The sequence below is a fragment of the Pygocentrus nattereri genome, unplaced genomic scaffold (genome assembly GCF_015220715.1).
Source record: "Pygocentrus nattereri isolate fPygNat1 unplaced genomic scaffold, fPygNat1.pri scaffold_94_arrow_ctg1, whole genome shotgun sequence".
NCBI classification, from domain to species: domain Eukaryota; kingdom Metazoa; phylum Chordata; class Actinopteri; order Characiformes; family Serrasalmidae; genus Pygocentrus; species Pygocentrus nattereri.
Window position 1 is genome coordinate 25,001 of NW_023618306.1, and position 7,478 is coordinate 32,478.

Here is a 7,478-nt window from a genome sequence, read left to right on the forward strand (position 1 = left end):
TGGACTTGCGTACGGCTGGGGCAACTGGCCTATCACCCGAAAAAAATGATCACCAGAAAAGAGAACAAACACCCAGCTGGGAACGCCCAAACTCTGAATGATGCAAACCCAGTGCAAGAAGAATCGGCTGTCCAGGAAACAGAGCAGCGGTCAGTGTTTTTAGGCTGGAACAGAGACATTTAAGCCTGTAGTTTACAGTAACACACCAACCCACAGTTTAAGGTAATGTAGTACTGAGTTCTGTCAGTTCACAGGCTGATATTTCATACTGTCCAGAATTGTTGGTGTGTTGGGTGAAGATGAAGGGAACACTATGCTGTTTGTTGTGGATCTATAATGCTAACCAATCAGCTCTCAGTAGCAGTAACACTAACCAATCAGCTCTCGGTATCAGTGATGTTAGCGTCTGTTTACTGTAGAATTAAGGAAACAGGTGAGTGTCTCTGCTGGTTTAGTGAAACTCGTCCTGCAGTCTGAAATGAAAGGAAAGTTAGAGTTAGGGTTTAGGGTTAGGGTTAGGGTTAGGGGTTAGGGTTAGGGGTTAGGGATAGGGTTAGGGTTAGGTTTAGGTTTAAAGTTCAGGGTTATAAACCCTGAGTATCCGATGCCCTCGAAGAAAATCAAGGGTCATCGTTGTGCACGGGCCGACCTCTTACAAACCATCAGGCTCAGAAATCATCTCATCAGGTCTCATGTCCACAACGGTGCTAAATCACACTCAGTAATTGGGTTTTGGGGTGTAGTATAAATTAAATTAATTTTATTACCTAAAATATGTTATGACTAAAGAAGTAAATGAAGAAATTTTAGGACACATCATCAGTAGTGTACCTCAGAGTCATCAGGTGTTTCAGCGTTTAAACACTATACACCTTCATCCAAGGCGGCCAGCCATAGGGTGATCATGCCCAGGCTTGTGTCCCATGTCCAATTAAATTATTCTATTTATTAATTATTAACCTCTAGGTTATGGTTAGGGTAATAAAAATTAGGGTTAATTAGTTATAGTTAGGGTAATAAAAATTAGGGTTAATTGGTTATATTTAGGGTAATAAAAATTAGGGTTAATGGGTTACAGTTAGGGTAATAAAAATTAGGGTTAGGGTTAGGGTTTAGGGTTAGGTTTAGGGTTTAGGGTTTAGGGTTAGGGTTAGGGGTTAGGGGTTGGGGTTAGGGTTAGGGTTTAGGGTTAGGTTTAGGGTTAGGGTTAGGTTTAGGGTTAGGGTTAGGGTTAGGGTTAGGGTTTAGGGTTAGGGTATTTAGGGTATTTAGGATTCAGGGCTATGCCCACAAGGGACTAAGAACTAAGTTTGGGGTTAAGGTTAGGTTTAAGGCAAGGGCAGGGTTAAGATTAGGTTTTGGGTCTAATGTTTATAGTTAGGTTTCTTTTGGGACTAGGGTTAAGATTAGGTTAGGTTTAGGGTTAGGTTTTAGGTTTAAGGGTGGATTTAATTCCAGGTTAGGTTAGGTTTTAGGGCTAGCGTTTTGGGACCAGGGTTAAGGTTAGGTTTAGGGGTAGGTTTTAGGTTTAAGGGTGGATTTAATTCCAAGTTAGGTTAGGTTTTAGGGCTAGTGTTTTGGGATTAGGGTTAAGGTTAGGTTTAGGGTTAGGTTTTAGGTTTAAGGACAGATTTGATTCCAGGTTAGGTTAGGTTTTAGGGCTAGTGTTTTGGGATTAGGGTTAAGGTTAAGTTTAGGGTTAGGTTTTAGGTTTAAGGACAGATTTAATTTCAGGTTGGGTTAGGTTTTAGGGCTAGCGTTTTGGGATTAGGGTTAAGGTTAGGTTTAGGGTTAGGTTTTAGGTTTAAGGACAGATTTAATTTCAGGTTGGGTTAGGTTTTAGGGCTAGCGTTTTAGGATTAGGGTTAAGGTTAGGTTTAGGGTTAGGTTTTAGGTTTAAGGGCAGATCTGATTCAGGTTAGGTTAAGTTTTAGGGCTAGCGTTTTGGGGTTAGGGTTAAGGTTAGGTTTAGGGTTAGGTTTTAGGTTTAAGGGCAAATTTAATTTCAGGTTGTTTTTTTTGGGGGGGGGGGGGGGTTGTTTGGTTAAGGTTAGGGTTAGGGGCAGGGTTAAGATTAGGTTTAAGGATAAGATCAAGTCTAGGTTTAGGGCCAGGGTCCAGATTAGGGTTAGCGGTGGGGTTAAGGATCAGGTGCAATCCTTTAGATAGTCCCCCATCACCAAAGTCCCAAATCCCCACGGCCACCAGCCCATTAGGATGACCCCACTGGTCTGGTACCTGTGTTGTGCACTGGCCTATCCACCGTCACTAATCACAAAATATCAATCCTCCCATTCTCCTTAGTTCCTGCACAGATTTATAAAATTATCCTTTTTTGTTCATTCAGGCCCCCCGGATGCATCGATCCCAGTTTATCCATCCAATCCCTCTCTTTTTTCTTTCTGGTGCTGAGGGACCACAGAGGACTGTACTCCAGTCCCATAACCCTCAGTGATTCCGATCCATGTCTGATGAAATGCTGAATCAACAGGGTGTGAGCCTCTTTTCCGTGTCTCAAATTGTGTCTGTGTTGGTACATGCGGGTAGCCAAGTTATTCTTGGTCTCACCCACATATTGTACATTACACTTAGAGCAATAAATTAAGTAGACACAATTTGAGACATCAGATTTTAGAGGTGGCCAGATTGAAAATAAGGTTTTAGTATTTGGGTTGGAAATCCAACGTTTTGGTTCAAATTCCAAAATGTTATTAAATTTAGTTTTGGTTTCCCGTAATGGGGGTAATTTAGTGTGCACCAATAGGTCCTTTAAATTTTTATTCTTACGATAGGCCGAGATTATCCTGTGATTATTCAGCATTCCATCAGACATGGTAAAATTGGTGAAATTCTCTTTCAATTTTTTATTTAGATCCACACTCCCTTTCGAGAAGGTGGTGATCAATGGAATCATTTCTGTGGTTTCCTTCTCTTTTTTGGACAGATATCCCTCCAGGCATCCCCGAAGAAATGAACGGGAGTATCCGCGTCGTCTGAGGGCCTGAAAAAGGATTTCTTTTGCCGTCCAGAAATCCTCCTCCTGAGTGCAGATTCTGCGGAATCTCAGGAGTTGAGATTTAATAATCCCCCTAAAGGTGTGCTTAGGGTGATAGCTGGACTTAAACAGAAGGGCATGTGTATCTGTTTCCTTAAAGTAGACCTTGACATGAAGTTTATGGTCCTTTAGAAAACCATCACCTTTGTAGGTTACCGTGTCCAAAAAATTGACCTCTGTTTTGTGTAAGGTGTATTTAATCCCAATCGATTGATTAAATCGATTAAGATGGTCTGTGAACTGTATGAATTCTTCTTCTGTTCCAGGCCAGACCCCCCAGATGTCATCAAGGAATCTATAATAATAGAGAGGCTTGGTGTGCCACGCAGCAAGTGCCGCTTCCTCCCATCGGGCCATAAATATGTTGGCATATGATGGGGCAAACCTCTTCCCCATCGCAGTACCCTTGACCTGAAGGTAAAATTTGGAGTCAAATTCAAAATCATTCTTAGTTAAATTTATTTCCAATAATTTTAGTAATAAATTGTCAGGTCTGCTTTTATCAGGGTATCGCGTGAACCACTCTTTCACCGCCTCCAGTCCCGCTGGAGTCTCTATGTTAGTATAGAGACTGTCTATATCCACGGTGAACAGGAGGCAGTCAGGTGGAAGGTGGATGTTCTTGATCTTATCTATGAAATCATATGTGTCCTTAATGTAGCTTGGGTGTCTGGTGCTAATTGGATTCAGAAAATGTTCTATGTATTCTGCTGTGGCGTAGGTCTCACTACCACAGTCAGATACAATGGGCCGGCCTGGTGGCATTTCAAAAGGAACACTCCAGGACAGAGGGTCCTTATGGATTTTAGGAAGGAGATAGAAGAACCTCTGACGTGGACTGTCAGGGCCCTTAAGGTAAGTTTCCTGTTTTTTGTTAATAAATCCTCCTTTCCGTAATTCTGCCAGGATATTGTGAACCTCTGGAACTGTTTTTAGGAAGATAGGTTCAGAGAGCTTCTTATAGTAATTTTCCTGATGTAGTTGTCTCTCTGCTTCCCTCACATAGGCGTCCCTATCCATGATCACCGTGACACTTCCCTTATCAGCAGGTTTGATGACCAGGGACGTGTCATCGCGAAGCTGTCTCAGAGCCCGCTGTTCCTCCCTATCCAGGTTTGGAACTTCTCTATAATTCCACGGTAAGTTTTTCACCGCGTATTTATCTGCTCTAATGATCTTTCTCACGGTGTTAGGTACCTGAGACAGTCTCGGAGTCCATGCGGACTTGGGGGTGAATGGAAGGGGCTCAGACCCTTCATCATATCTGAAGTAAGAGGCTAAAAGTAGCCTTCTATGGTACTGTTGTACATCCAAATTAATTTGTTTTTTCATGTCAAGGTCTATTTTGGGAGTGGGTATGAAAGTTAAGCCCTTGTTTAATAGTCTAATTTGACTTTTTGTAGGGGTAAAATGTTTGGATAGGTTTAAGACCTCTTCCCCCCTCTTTAGACCCTTTTTCAGGTTCACAGGGCTGGGTAGTTTAAGTGATTCACCCAATGATCCAGCATGGCCCTGGCACAATCCGGTGTCCAGTGCACTCTGTCCGGTTTGACCTTGAATTGGGCTGCTGGTAAGAGAGGAAGGTGAGGCATATTTTTCGTCATGTGTTTGTTAATGCCTGTTAAAGTGTTTTGTTCCTCTGATTTCAGGGCTCTGGAGAAATTAATTAAAGGGATCCAGATCGTGGCGTCTGCGAATTTCTCTTCTGCCACCTTTAAAGCCCGCTGGATCTGTTTTACAGCCGTCTCCTTACATTTTTGGTTGCGGTGGTTGATGCCAAATGACAGAATAACTGTTTCCACCTTATTTTCAAATTTTGCCCTGTTTAGTATGCTCTCTGCATGCCTAAATGTAGCTCCTGGATAGCTGTCAATTTGAACATTTTCATATGGGTGTTCTGGAATTTTGGCCAAATTAGAATCACCCAGGATGCACACAGGTTTACGAGCATTGAAATTCCAAGTGGAAAGTTTCTTATTAGTATTAATATGTCTGATGGGCCTAAAGGTCCCTACTGTCTTTGGACCCACCACCACTGGTTCCATGGGAGGGTTCGGCAAGAGGCTCACCTCTCGTTCCTCTCTAGGAACACTGCCTAAGGGATCGACTGGTGAAATGATCTCATCCAGTACACTCCCTTTAGTCCTCACCATTGGAGTGAAGGGTATTTCAGGGCTTAATGCGGAGTCAGGTTCTGCCAGCAATCTCACCTGAGGGTCCTCATCGGTTCCCTGGGTGTGCGTGGGAGTGCTGCTCTCTGCATGCACCTCCACAATTGCTGGTGACAAACACAAGGACTCCCTCCGCGGCTCCTCAATAAGCGGCGGGTTCCTAGTCTCTTGTGTGTCAGCACAGGGCAGAATCTGGATTAAATCCAGACAGTCTTCCGTATGGGCGACTGCTGGATTTTTAATTGCAGACTCTCGTCTCTTGATCCTTTGTCGGGACTGTTTTCTGGGTGGACGAGGTGGCAGAGCGATAGGAAAAGGGGTTAAAGTTCCCCATGATGTGGACTGTGGCGAGGGAGTATCCACCCGCTGGGGCAAAGGTGGAAAATCCTCCTCATCTAGAGGAATCTCCTGTACTGAGGGCATATTTATCCCCTGTTCCTCCCTTACAGCCTCAGGTGTGCTTTGAAGTGTGGAAATAATTTTTTCTACACTATTAACTGCACCCCCCATGTATTTCTTTGGGTACCTTTTTTGATACCATCTAGTGGCGACCTCTAGTGCCTCTCTCATGTCCTGCACCCCCACCTTTATTAGCTCTGCTGTTTCCTGGCTAATGTGTGTTTGATAATGCTCTGTGAGTATGAGCCGTGTGGTGTAGGCCCAGTTTCTAGCATTTCCCTCTAACAAGATTCTGGTCTGGGGTGTTATGTTTGCTGGTTTCACCACTTTAGAAAGGTAAGCAGTTAGTCTGGAGAAAGTTGGGGGCTCTGTTTCAGCGTTAGCCGCAACCATCTCCATGTGGTGGTGAGACCGCATCAGATTAAATAAAATCCTCACCAGACCAGTAAATCTTTTGTAAGTAGCACTATTTTTGTCCTGTGTGTTTGTTTGTGGGTTAGCTAGATTTGTATTTGTGTTCTTTGTGTTGTGTTTCCTATTTTTGTGTTTGTTATTTTGTTTTGTTCTCTGTTTTGCAGGTGCGGCACCCTGTTTGCCGCTTGGGTTTTGCAGTGCCGGAGCACTGTGGTTTTTGGTCCAGGTACGTATTGTATCCCGTTCCTGGGGTTTCGAAAAATTTACATTATTCCCACGGTTGGGAAAATGTGAGTAGCCGTATCTGTTTATAGGTCCCCGAACCCTTGTGATTTCAGGCGGAAAAGGCCGATAATCACGCCATTCAGGTCTCCTATACTGAGACCTGGGTCCACTGTCAGCCCGGAAAAACCGTACGTCAGGTCTGATCCAGTGGTAACGGGGCTCTCTCTCAGAAGACCTCATCCAGAATCGAGGTTCCTGTCTTTTAAATTGCATATTTTGACCAGGTCTATACTGAAACATTTTTAAATTTTGAGATACAAGTCTGTTGTTGCAACGTTTCGGTTTTTAACAAAACCTTCTTCAGGCACAGACTTGTATAAAAAAATTGAGAATCTGTTTTTGTAGCAAAAGGTCTTTCCTACCTAGAAAAGATACAAAAACATACAAAAACAAAAATCCCTTTCCAAAAAGAATTCTCTTCTCGTATAGGGAGAGAGCTTTTACAAGGGAAAAATTTCAGGTCTGGCTCTACCTAAGTAGGAAAAGTCAGATAAACTCAGTAGAGTAAACAGGGAAAACCAAAAAAAATAAATAAAAAGAATATATATTTTTTTCTCTTTACCAAAAAGGGAGAGAGAATTGAAGGAGGATTCAAATAATGCTCCTTCCCAAGTGGAGAGAAATGAGCTTTCCCCAAATAGGGAAAAAATATTTAAATCAACAAAGTAAATTAAATTAAATCCAATTGAAGTCTGAAATGAAATAAATCAAAAGAAAGTTTAAAGTTGGAGCTCTAAAAAGAGCTTTTGTGGTCTTGTCTCAGGAGAAAGGTAGAGAAGTAGATGACTGTCTGTCCGTGTCTCTCTCCGAGTGGATCTGGCTGTGTAATGTGAGTCCTACTCAGCTCCTTGCTCAGCTCTGTTGTAGGACCGCCCCTAGTTGACCGTTTGAAATTTTAAACGATGCTCTCCATCATCTGTGTTGTTCGACCGCCATCTAGTGGCCGTTGGAGGTTATTAAATTAGGTTCTTTTTCTGATGAGCAGAAAAGGCTCCTTTTCACCTAATCTTTTCTCTATTTAATGAAAAATAAGGAAAAATAAGGAAAAATAATTACATAGAAAGATGAAAGATCATTAAAGGTAATGTTTAAATGTTTTTAAAGTGGATGTTAATATATTAATTTGGAAGATAATATTTAATTTATGTCTCCTA